This window comes from Schistocerca gregaria, chromosome X (assembly GCF_023897955.1).
Source record: "Schistocerca gregaria isolate iqSchGreg1 chromosome X, iqSchGreg1.2, whole genome shotgun sequence".
Lineage (NCBI taxonomy): Eukaryota > Metazoa > Arthropoda > Insecta > Orthoptera > Acrididae > Schistocerca > Schistocerca gregaria.
Window position 1 is genome coordinate 78,180,912 of NC_064931.1, and position 13,818 is coordinate 78,194,729.

The window sequence follows — 13,818 nt, forward strand, 5'->3', positions numbered from 1 at the left end:
CCTGTTCCCTGTACTCAGCCGAACTCCGCCCGCACGGTCCCGTCTGCCTGTTAGTATCACTCTAGTTTTCGTAGACTTCACGTCGTACCACTTGGATATTACCATCTCAATACTTGTGATACGGAAGTTCCAACGACAATTCGTGGTAAGCCTAGTTGCCACTATGAAGGTAATTCTTACACAGTGAAGAAAACGAAAGAAGATAGGACTGTGATTTGGCGCTGTTCAAAACAGAAAGAGAAAAATTGTCGAGGAAATCTTAAAACCAAGGATTGTACAGTGCCCTTTTCGCATCAATGTGGAGCTCCGGATGACGCGAAGTTGGAAGTGCAGTGGACTCTGAAACAGACAAGGAAGAGGGCACGAGAGGAAAATACGTCTGTTTCCATAATCTATTCAGAGGAGCTAGGTAGCTTGCATAATCGTGGGTACGACTTTGTGACAGAAATGCCAGCGCAACGAACGACGTTATACAAGCAAAGGACAAAGTCGCACGCTGTGAGGGGGATCCAGAGACAAGAGAAGAGATTGAACTTAATGCAGAGCTATTAACTATGCATGATGGCAGCAGTTTCCTGTTAAGAGACAATAAATCATGAGGCTCTAAGAAGTAATCGAGACTTTTTTTATTAATGGTACGTTCAAGTGCTGTAGCAAACACTATTCAAAGATATATATACAATTCACGAAGATTTTGGAAGTGATAAGAATGAGACTAATATCGACCCAGTTGCATTTGCATTATTACCAAATAAAAGGAAAGAGACATACATCCGACTTTAGAGAATTGTGCTGGAAAGTATTCTAGAATGGAACCCTACAAGTGTGGCTGTAGATTTTGAGTCAGCAGTGATTTCTGCAGTTATACATATGTTACCAACTTTCTCAGTGCGTGGATGCTATTTGAGAAATTCTCTCTAGAGGAAAGTACGGGGTCTTGGACTCAGTCGCGAATATAAAGAAAATGAAGAAGTGAAACAACAAATTCACATGTGTGCTGCTCTGGCGTTTCTACGGTCTGAAGATGTATGTGATGGCTGGTTGCAGATACATCCACAGGCTCCGGATGATCCTAGGATTTCTGACTGTTTCGACCATTTTGTAGAGAGATGGTTGGAAAATGAAGAAAAACCCTTTGGAGTTGCTACAAACGGCTCCATCGAACAACTGACTCCGTAGAGGGCTGGCATAACAAAATTAATAATATGCTTTCCAAATCAAATCTTAAAATTAGTGATGTACTTACTTGCATTAAAACAGAAGCAGAAAATACAGCGTGCACGTTAATGGGAACAGAGCCGAGTATGGAAGGTAAGAAGGTAAAAGAAAGAAAACAGTGTACATGAAACGGAATGAAAGACTGGAGAAAATATTGAAAAAGTACGAGGAGGATGGTGAGATAAGTGCTTGCTTGAAGGCTATCTCCTACCTTCAAAACCTAGACTAAATAATGCATCAGAATATGGGTATAAATAAAAAATATATCAACTGTAAATAGCAATCTTAAAAAAATAAAAAATCACAAAAAAGATTAAAAAAACTGACGTAGCTTATAAGCTGATTTTAAACACGCCTAAATGACAATAAAATTACTTTTGCCACTGAGCCAGTCCAAAGCCTGGATAAAGTGCGATGCGAATCAGATTATTTTTAAAAGTGTAGGTATGTGATTTCTAACGCATCTAAACCCAAAGCGCCGCTATTCCCATGCTTCAGTAATGTTTACAAATTAACAGTGAAAATTAAGCTACTACTCATGTGTGAACATAATGCCACTTAATATTTCCGTGTATTTAATAAGTGCACTCTTATGAAAATATACCTATTGACAATGACTGCTGTCTGGTGATGTAAAAGAACCGAATCTTCTTTATGTACTGAAATATTCTAAAGTCTCGGTGAAGTCTTATTTTGTTCTATATACTGTGTATTTGTTGTTTATCGTATCGAGCGTGGTTAGCGTAGCGGCTAACCAGGGCTCGCCAATCATCTGACCATCCATAGTCTACTGTATTTGGTTTTCTTGTTTAGGTAATCCTGTGAAGGTTCCATAAAGAGGTCATGGTAGCTCCCTACCCTCTCCCCCTCTCTCACCCCCCACCACACCCCCACCTCTCATGTAATCAACAATCCTAGCAAAATCTAAATCTCTGATGACCACATCTGTGGACGTGACATGAAACACAAAACGCAAAATTAGTTTTCTCTATGTTATAATGATGAATGACCATATACTGAGCTAAAATTAAGCATATCTTTGGAATGTAATCTTGCTTTCTGTGAGTTCACATTCACTTTAGAAAGACGCGCAATATTAATGCAAAGATGAGACTCCTGAGCTATTTAAATATTAAGTTATTGAATGTCTTGGCGATATTCCCCGTGATCAATTTCGAGCTCACACAGAACTGTATTAATTGCCTATTTTGTTACCTACAAGTCGAATATTTAGTTCTCCTTCAGACTGACGTTTACGCAGTGGTTTACCTATGTATTTTGGAACACAACGCGGCCTTCTGTCATCCTCACCAATTACCATACTCACAAAATCAGTTATTTATTTACTAATTTTGATAGGACCAAACTTACGTTTTAGGTGGTGTCTAGGTAAGGTATTTCTGTTTACAATTAGACTTGTTCCTAAGGTTTTAAGGTTCAAAAATTCAACCACGCTTGAAAACCTTTAACAAATTTATATGCGTTGTTCAAACTCGTGCCTATGGTAAAGAGACTACAACAAGAACAGTACAAAGTGAGATTTTTAGTTGAGTGTGCCATCCAAGTTCTAAAAACATTCTTACGCTGTGGCTAATGTAGAAGGAGTCGGACGTTAACTGTTAGTTAACACTAAGACAGTCAAAGCTCTCCGACAGATGTCAGAAAACAAAATATTACTGCTACTTTCATTGGATTCTTCTTAATTTACTTTTTCTTCAACTAATGCACTGTCTTCTTTTGCATGACAGTTATGTGCAAGATTTTCTACGTTTTCTTTAAGTCCTTCAGTTTTATCAAGAGCCAACTCCTTAACAGGTTCTTAATTTTTGTTAGTTTTGTAAATTTTTTGATCATCTACAAATTAACTCTTGAACTATAATATTCTGGCGCCTTCTTTCATGTCCTTTGGGTCGAGTACTTCTCTGATGTAAGTTTAACAAAATTCAGCACTGTACCAGCCAATAAATGGCCCTTCGAAAACCAGACGGCAATGTACTTGTTTATTTATTTATTTACTTATTTTGTGCTCCATTTGAGCAACGTCGCTGTGTATATTTTCTAAACCAAATTTCTGCATACATTAATAGAATCATTATTTTTTACTTTTAATCAGTAATAACTCTCTACGACAAATACATGTACATATCAGAACTAATAACAACGAAATTGTTACATGCAACATATAGTATGACTAGTACCGTACGGCTTGAGCATGCTAGCTCGCGTTCCCAGGGGATTAGTGGGTCCTTCCTCGACCTTTTCTGGGCGGAAATTTTACAGGGCAGAAAATTGACAGGGCGGAGAATACACGGAGGATTAGTGGGCTCTTCCTCGACCTTTCCTGGGCGGAAATTTCACAGGGCGGAAAATTTACAGGGAGGAGAATACATGACACCGTCTTCGGAGCCCTTGAGAGACTTGGGCCGCCGGAAATTTTACCCCCCCACCCCTCCGTGCCGCCCCCTCCCGTCGAGCCACTGGTGGCAACAGTGGAGTTCGGAGGAGGATGTATTATTACGGTATGAGACTGTTTTTCGTTGTTAGGGGGTGGTCTTCTTATTGCGCCTAAGAAAACACTAATGCGAAACATGTCAACACATTTTACAGCGATGATAGAAGTAGAAGAAATGAATTAAAATTTGTGCTGCGGGTAGGACACGAACCCGGGTCTTCTACCGTGCAAGGCAGAAATACTAAGCATTACACCTCCACACCATAATGATCAATAGTGCTGCACGTACTACCCAAGGTGAGTGCCCTCCCCAACACAAACTTCAATTCATATCCTCAGCTTATTTTCCCTTACATTGTCACTACTGCCAACTTCTCAACTTGGGTAGTTCGTGCAGCAATGTCGTGGTGTAATGGTTAGCATTTCTGCCTAACAAAGAAGATCTGGGTTCGGGGCCCAGCCGCAGCACAAATTTTAATTCATTTCTTCTGCTTCGATCATTGTCGTAGATAGAGAAGCGACTTAAATGTCTCAGGGAAACATTCCATTACAACATTTTATAGCGTTATGTACCATGTACAATAGAGGATCATTTCGGGGATAGTGATTGGTTATATCAGCATGACAATGCACCCTGTCCTGTAGCGCCATCTGTGGGGAAAAGGTTTGTAGACAATAACATTCCTGAAATTGTCTAGCCTGCCCAGTCCGAACTTGAACCCAATGGAGTACCACTGGGATCAAGTAGAACGTTGTCTTCGCTTCATGTCGCAGTGTCTACTGTGCACTACCTTCTACATCTACATATACATCCACACACCACAAACCACCTGATGGTGTGTTGCGGAGGGTACCTCGGGGACCTCTATCGGTTCTCCCTTCTATTCCAGTATCGTATTGTTCGTGGAAAGAAAGATTGTCGGTATGCCTCTGTGTGGACTCTAATCTCTCTGATTTTATCCTCATGGTCACTTGGCAACATATATACATAGGAGGGAGCAATATACTGCTTGACTCCTCGGTGAAGGTATGTTCTCGAAATTTCTACAAAAGCCCGTACCGAGCTACTGAGAATCTCTCTTGCACAGTCTTCCACTGGAGTCATCTCCGTAACGCTTTCGCGATTACTAAATGATCCGGTAACGAAGCGCACTGCTCTCCGTTGGATCTCCTCTATCTCTTCTATCAACCCTATCTGGTACGGATCCCACACCAGTGAGCAGTATTCAAGCAGTGGGCGAACAAGTGTACTGTAACCTACTTCCTTTGTTTTCGGACTGCATTTCCACAGTATACTTCCAATGAATCTCAGTATGGCATCTGCTTTGCCGACGATTAATTTTATATGGTCATTCCATTTTAAATCACTCCTAATGCCTACTCCCACATAATTTATGGAATTAGTTGCTTCCAGTTGCTGACGTGCTATATTGTAGCTAAATGATAAAGGATCTTTCTTTCTGTGTATTCGCAGCACATTACACTTGTTTCTGTTGAGATTCAATTGCCATTCCCTTGCACCATGCGTCAATTCGTTGCAGATCCTCCTGTATTTCAGTACAATTTTCCATTGTTACAACCTCTCGATATACTACAGCATAATCTGCAAAAAGCCTCAGTGAACTTCCGATGTTATCTACAAGGTCATATATATATATATATATATATATATATATATATATATATATATATATGGTGTTTCAAAAATGACCGGTATATTTGAAACGGCAATACAAACTAAACGAGCGGCGATAGAAATACACCGTTTGTTGCAATATGCTTGTGACAACAGTACATTTTCAGGCAGACAAACTTTCGAAATTACAGTAGTTACAATTGTCAACAACAGATGGCGCTGCGGTCTGTGAAATTCTATAGTACGATATTTTCCACATATCCACCATGTGTAGGAATAATATGGCGTAGTCTCTGAATGAAATTACCCGAAACCTTTGACAACGTGTCTGGCGGAATGGCTTCACATGGAGATGACATGTACTGCTTCAGCTGTTCAATTGTGTCTGGATTCTGGCAGTACACCTGGTCTTTCAAGTGTCCCCACAGAAAGAAGTCACAGGGGTTCATGTCTGGCGAATAGGGAGGCCAATCCACGCCGCCTCCTGTATGTTTCGGATAGCCCAAAGCAATCACACGATCATCGAAATATTCATTCAGGAAATTAAAGACGTCGGCCGTGTGATGTGGCCGGGCACCATCTTGCATAAACCACGAGGTGTTCGCAGTGTCGTCTAAGGCAGCTTGTACCGCCACAAATTCACGAAGAATGTCCATATAGCGTGATGCAGTAATCGTTTCGGATCTGAAAAATGGGCCAATGATTCCTTTGTAAGAAATGGCGGCCCAGACCAGTACTTTTTGAGGATGCAGGGACGATGGGACTGCAACATGGGGCTTTTCGGTTCCCCATATGCGCCAGTTCTGTTTATTGACGAAGCCGTCCAGGTAAAAATAAGCTTCGTCAGTAAACCAAATGCTGCCCACATGCATATCGCCGTCATCAATCCTGTGCACTATATCGTTAGCTAATGTCTCTCGTGCAGCAATGGTAGCGGCGCTGAGGAGTTGACGCGTTTGAATTTTGTATGGATAGAGGCGTAAACTCTGGCGCATGAGACGATACGTGGACGTTGGCGTCATTTGGACCGCAACTGCAACACGGCGAACGGAAACCCAAGGCCGCTGTTGGATCACCTGCTGCACTAGCTGCGCATTGCCCTCTGTGGTTGCCGTACGCGGTCGCCCTACCTTTCCAGCACGTTCATCCGTCATGTTCCCAGTCCGTTGAAATTTTTCAAACAGATCCTTTATTGTATCGCTTTTCGGTCCTTTGGTTACATTAAACCTCCGTTGAAAACTTCGTCTTGTTGCAACAACACTGTGTTCTAGGTGGTGGAATTCCAACACCAGAAAAATCCTCTGTTCTAAGAAATAAACCATGTTGTCCACAGCACACTTGCACATTGTGAACAGCACACGCTTACAGCAGAGAGACGACGTACAGAATGGCGCACCCACAGACTGCGTTGTCTTCTATATCTTTCACATCACTTGCAGCGCCATCTGTTGTTGAAAATTGTAACTACTGTAATTTCGAAAGTTTGTCCGCCTGAAAATTTACTGTTGTCCCAAGCATATTGCAACAAACGGTGTATTTCTATCGCTGCTCGATTAGTTTTTATTGCCTTTCAAATATACCAGTCATTTTTGAAACACCCTTAGCGACGGTCCAACGACACTCCCCTGCGGCACACCTGAAATCACTCTTACTTCGGAAGACTACTCTCCATTGAGAATATGACATGCTGCGTTCTGTTATCTAGGAACTCTTCAATCCAATTACACAATTGGTCTGATAGTCCATATGCTCTTACTTTGCTCATTAAACGACTGTGGGGAACTGTAGCAAACGCCTTACGGAAGTCAAGGAACACGGCATCTACCTGGCAACCCGTGTCTATGGCCCTCTGAGTATCGTGGACGAATAGCACGAGCTGGGTTTCACACGACCATCGTTTTCGAAACCGATGCGGATTCCTACAGAGTAGATTTCTAGTCTCCAGAAAAGTCATTATACTCGAACGTGTTCCAAAATTCTAATAACTGATCGACGTTAGAGATATAGGTCTATAGTTCTGCACATCTGTTCGACGTCCCTTCTTGAAAACAGGGATGACCTGTGTTCTTTTCCAATTCTTTGGAACGCTACGCTCTTCTAGAGACCTACGGTACACCGCTGGAAGAAAGGGGCAAGTTCCTTTGCGTACTCTGTGTAAAATCGAACTGGTATCCCATCAGGTCCAGCGGCCTTCCCTCTTTTGAGCGATTTTAATTATTTTTCTATCCCTCTGTCATCTATTTCGATATCTACCATTTTGTCATCTGTGCGGCAGTCTAGAGAAGGAACTACAGTGCAGTCTTCCTCTGTGAAACAGCTTTGGAAAAAGACATTTAGTATTTCGGCCTTTAGTCTATCATCCTCTCTTTCAGTACCGTTTTGGTCACAGAGTGTCTGGACATTTTGTTTTGATCCAACTACCGCTTTGACATAAGACTAAAATTTCTTAGGATTTTCTGACATCTCAGTACATAGAACTTAACTTACGAATTCGTTGAACGCCTCTCGCATAGCCCTCCTCACACTACATTTCGTTTCGTGTAATTTTTCTTTGTCTGCAAGGCTTTGGCTATGTATATGTTTGCTGTGAAGTTTTATTTTCTTCCGTAGCAGTTTTCTAACTCGGTTGTAGAACAACGGTGGCTCTTTTCTATCTCTTACGATCTTTCTTGGCACATACTCATCTAATGGCTATTGTACGATGGCTTTGAACTTTGTCCACTGATCTTCAACACTATCTGTACTTGAGATAAAACTTTTGTGTTGAGCCGTAAAGTACTCTGAAATCTGCTTTTTGTCACTTTTGCTAAACAGAAAAATCTTCCTACCTTTTTTAATATTTCTATTTACGACTGAAATCACCGATCTGTAACCTTCTTTGGTTTCGGCTCCTCAGAATAGAACGAGCCACCATTCATCCGAAGACATCTACCTAATTGAAAGTGTCTCCAGCAGAGCTCAAGCCATCGAAAGGCGAAGGGTGGAAACGCCCCACATAATGTTAACTAATAGATGTCCAGTTACTTTTATCAGGTAATGCACACCGTGGGCGAAATAAAACTGCCCTGGGACCACTTCATGGACCTTAACGCAGGGAACTTACATTATCCTAATCTGGGTTCATGTGATGTAAACCGAATTGGCTGTGTTAAGATGAATGAAATAAATTCCAGGTTGGTTTTATTTTTAAACATGTGGTGTCTATTCTTTTGGACATGTCCGAAGAAACAGAAACGTTATGTGATCCACCAACCATACAAATACTTGTCAAAGATTTATGTGACATTAGCCGTATTTGGGCACTGAAATGAATCAGTGTTATTTGGTGAAAGTTTGTGCTGGCCAGGTATTCGAACGCGAATGTCCCACATAACGTAAGCTTTCGCCTTAATCGCCTCGGCCATCCGCGCACGCTTCCTATCCCGCCCAAATTCTCAACTTGTCACACAACTACTTCATAGTGTCACCTACCTATTTCGGATTCCCACAAGAGATCGGGCTTGGTGTTCATTGGCATGTCAGAACGAATGGACGTATAGTAGGGGCGACGAACATAGATCCCTTCTTCAGTGCAGATGCACACCGAGCCTGATCTCTTGCGGGAATCCGAAATGACGATTCAGAAATTGATAGGTAGATGGCGCCACGCTAGTAGTGTATAAGAGGCTGGGAGTTTGGGTCGGATCGGAAGACTGCTCGGACGGCCGGGATGGTTAAGCCGACTGCTCTATAAGCGGCAGATCCGGGCTCGAGGCCCGGGCTGGCACAAAGTTTCAACGGTTACCATAGATTCATTTCAATGTCCAAATGCGGCTAATGTCACTGAAAACCTTTCAACTTTGCTATTTTGCCCATCTCCAATTACAGATACATTTATTAAACTAGTGAATGACACAGGCGAGGGAGATCGTGGAGAAACACCATGACACAGTTTCGGCTACGCATGGCATTTCCTGCAGTGGCCCTTCTTGGGACAGGAAGTGAGAGCGAAGCCGTTAAATTCAAACTCGATTGAAAAAGCCACGCCAGTCGCGGGCCGTATGCAAAGCCGACCTTACTATGAAACTTAACAGAGAATATTTCCTCTGTCGTCCCTCTGACAGTGGCGAGCGTACAGGCCCAGCTGTGTTGGCAACATCAGAGGAAGAAAAGTGGGAGATGGGAGATTCTTGCTGTTACACAGGAGGCGTGTCGTGCAGCCTTCCCCATGGAGGATGAGCCACTGCTTCCTACGCCGGGCCCCTGCGCCGCTAAGGTCAATGTCACTGAAAAAAAAAGACATTGCAGTATGACGGAAAACTCTTGGATCAATTGAAAACCCTGGGGCACTCGTTCCTTTGATTTCTCCAACTCCCAGCGGAATACCGTACGTTCTTCTCACCATAGCTAGAGTCATGCAGTTGCTACCAGAATTCCTGTGTTCATAAATTCTTCACCATGACTGGTCCAAGTAATGGGTTCTGTGTTGCCGTCCCCACCACCCATCTTGCAGCTTTGAAATAATATTTCTGTCCAACGGTGCAAGTAGGATCAAACCGATGTTCGTTGATCCAGAGCACTTATATTTTGAGTATACCGAGCGGTTAATCTTTCAGATAAATCATTGAGTAACGTTAATCTGGCGACCACATCCTATTCAGTTATTTGAGCTGGTCGGAGGTTGTGTTCCAAAAATGAACAGCATAGAGACAGAAATGATGACACTTTCTGCAGGACCTGACCATTATTTTGCAGGACAATGCTCAAGCACGTACAGTGCAACCTGTTACTGATTTGTTTGACTAATGGGGCTGCTAAGTGCTATACCACCTATTGCACTCCCAAGAGTTAAGCCTTCGTGAGTTCAACGCTATTTCTAAACTGAAGGAAACACTTCATGGCATTCGCTTCAGAACTGCTACAAATCCGTCGGGCAACTGACTGCACCGCTCGAACTGTTAACACAACTGGCATTGCTGAGAGTATCCTACGACTTCCACTTCTCTGGCAAAGTGTTATACACAATGCTGGTGACTGCTTTGAAGGTCAGTAAAACTTTGAAACACGTATCTCTTTTGTACGCGCTGTAAATAAATAGTTTCCACTATTTAAGTTCCAACTCTCGTATCAATGGTCAGATTAAAAAGTTAATGGTATGCTCCTGAGTGTTCAGCCGAATTATTGGCGTCATTTATCTACAACATGTTTCCACGTTCTGAAGATAAGGTCGTTGAAATATCGTGCAGAAAATTGGAATCAACATCTCGGTTAAAAATAAAGAACTCCATTAATCAATCATGCCAAGGAACCTATGTATAGTTAGATCGCCAATGTTGGCAGAAGCTGGACTCAAAAATTAGTGTACCGAGGTCAACCGACTTCCATTGACTTCTGATGATCCAGGAAGAGGGAACAAATAGACCAAACCAACCAGTAATCTCCCCTCTGATTTTTTAAGGAGTCTGACTCCTATGTCTAGGCGTGAAGTCCGGAACCGCGCGACTGCTACGGTCGCAGGTTCGAATCCCGCTTCGGGCAGGCTTAAGTAGTTCTAAGTTCTAGGGGACTGATGACCTCAGAAGTTAAGTCTCATAGTGCTCAGAGCCATTTGAACAATTTCAGTCCTCTGACTGTTTTAGAAACCACTTGATATATATTGAATATTTGTCTTTAAGCATGTAAAACCTTTATGGCTGGAGACGCAAAACCCTAGTTTTTCACGCATCTCAGGGTTTATAACGCCATAATTCCACAAGTATGTGTCGTACAAAGGCAAAATTTTGCAGATATATTCAGTGCTATATTTTTATGCTGACTGCAAAATGTGTTGCGAATTGAATTGGTAGTAAATAAGTAAATATTTAAAACGTCACGCCTGATACTGAAGTTTTACTGCGTGAGCAGAGAACGTTTATTCAGCGATAAATGTTTTCATTACATTGCGCAGGGTGTCAGCGGGAAAGAGTTTGGAAATGGTTTGAAATTATATGTAAAGTTTGTTGGAAGTTGCTATGTGCTGTCATTCTCAAATACCAGATGAATATAATCTGGATAATTCGTGCATAGTTAGTCGCCGTTCACTCAGATACTCATATATACACAGTTTGTAACTTCAATACTTGATTTACTATGTTGAATCTTCAATGTACGTTTATACGTATTACTGGGAAGACTATGAATCCATACTCAATTTTTAAGCTCGACCAATAATTGTGTTACGTAGTGAAAAGCAAACTTTTTTGTTGCTCCTGGAAGCCGTTAGACAGACTGACTGAATCTGAGACGGGGTGACTTTTTACCGTTTGTTAGTACATTTTAATTCTACCAATTCTTCAATAATTGTCGTGTTGGGTCCTTTACCAGACGTTCAGTCTGGGGAGCCACAGACTACTCAAACAAGAGCAATGCGGTTCTCACAGATTTATTTTGTAAGTGGTAGAACGACACAGAAATACCCAACATAATGCAGTGAAAGACAGCTGTTATGAATCACGAGAGGCCTGACGAACGTCAGATAAGTGTCAAGATACGTACTGATGGGTCCAAAATACAACACTCGAAATGAATATGGCGGTAAAATTAGTGGAATTCCGTCTTATACAGAAGGGAACTAACGGTACTCCCCCCCCCCCCCCCCCCCCCCCATGATGCCATCCACGTACGAGAACATAGATTGGAATGTGTATACTCTACAGCAATACGTACGTTACTGTCTTGCGAAGTACAGATGTAGCCGTAGATGCAAATCTATTTAAGGCAGTTACGGTTCAAAAGGTTTAAAAATATCTGTGGATATGTAAACCAGGAGTACAAGCAGTTATTGTGATACAGTATAATAAGTCGGTTTGTCACATTACCAGTCAGTGAACATATTTCGCATCTTCACCTGCCAGGTTCGATTTTAAACACCGTTTATTATACTTTGAGAACATTATGAAAATCACTGATTGCTGCTCACCATACAGAGATGTTAAGTCACTGACAGGCAGAACAAAAAGACTGATACCAATTTGAACTTTCATCCAAAAGGCCGTAGGCCGTCTAAAGTAGTAAACACACACACACACACACACACACACACACACACACACACGTGGCCACTGGCCACTGATTCCGGACTTGTTGGCATGGCAGTGTTCATGTGTGTGTGTGTGTGTGTGTGTGTGTGTGTGTGTGTGTGTGTGTGCTTCAGTTAATGTGTGCCGGCCGGTGTGGCCGTGCGGTTGTAGGCGCTTCAGTCTGGAACCGCGTGACCGCTACGGTCGAAGGTTCGAATCCTGCCTAGGGCATGGATGTGTGTGCTGTCTTTAGGTTAGTTAGGTTTAAGTAGTTCTAAGTTCTAGGGGACTGATGACCACAGATGTTAAGTCCCGTAGTGCTCAGATCCATTTTGAGTTAATGTGTGTGTGTTTTCTACTGTAGTAGGCCTTCTGGTGGAAAGCTCAAACGTGTAGTAGTCTTTTCTGTTGTGATTGCCTGGAACTCAACATCTCCTCTATATGATGAGTAGCATCCTATCTTTTTCATGGTTTTCATCTGTCGGTTTTGAGCAATGACGTCATTCAAAAATAGGCCTGGCACTATGGGACTTAACATCTGAGGTCATCAGTCCCCTAGAACTTAGAACTACTTAAACCTAACTAACCTAAAGACATCACACACATCCATGCCCTAGGCTGGATTCGAACCTGCGACCGAAGCAGTCACGCGGTTCCGGTCTGAAGCGCCTTGAACCGCTCGGCCACCGCGGCCGGCAATGACGTCATTTCCAAGCAAAGACGCTACATAACGGTAATCTTTGAAAGCAAGTGATCCTATTCGTAAGCAAAAGAATGTGGCATACGATAAAATTAAAATCACAGTTCACTTTATTAATCACTTAGTCACGAATTGGAGTAGGAAAAGAAAAAGAGAAATATAAATGTCTGAAATAAATTATGATTTTAATTTTTGCGAGTAAGAAAATCACAAAGAACCTTCAAATACATTTCAGTATAGAGCATGCTGAAGTTGCAATATTGTGAAATAGTTAATTTTTAATAACACTTATTGAATCTAACGAGACTATCACGGGAGAGTGGTGGTTTTTGCCGGGGAGAAAAGGAAATGTAACCCAACAACGAGAAAATGAAGAAAAAAGACGTATATGTAACACAAGAAGACCGGTGACATGAAATGTGGAGACACGGACACAGAAAACCTAAAAGAAAAGCCAGTAAACAAGTAATGAAAATTCACAAAAAGTAACGAATATTGGGATTGGTAACTAGAATTAAGCTATATAAGTCAGTTCTAGTTACGATGATGACGATAATATTTGGTTGTGGGACGCTCAACTGGGTGGTTATCAGTATCCATCTAGTTACGATTCCAGCCATTCCATGGTTCATTATTTAGATCTTTTTCCAGCAGGTGTGTGCACTGAAATGTAATAGAATTTCTGCATTTGTAATTGCCTCCTGAACTACGTTTCGTTATTTAGAGCGTTTTTGAAACAAGTGTGTGCATTATAACTCTCTCCACTGCTATGAAG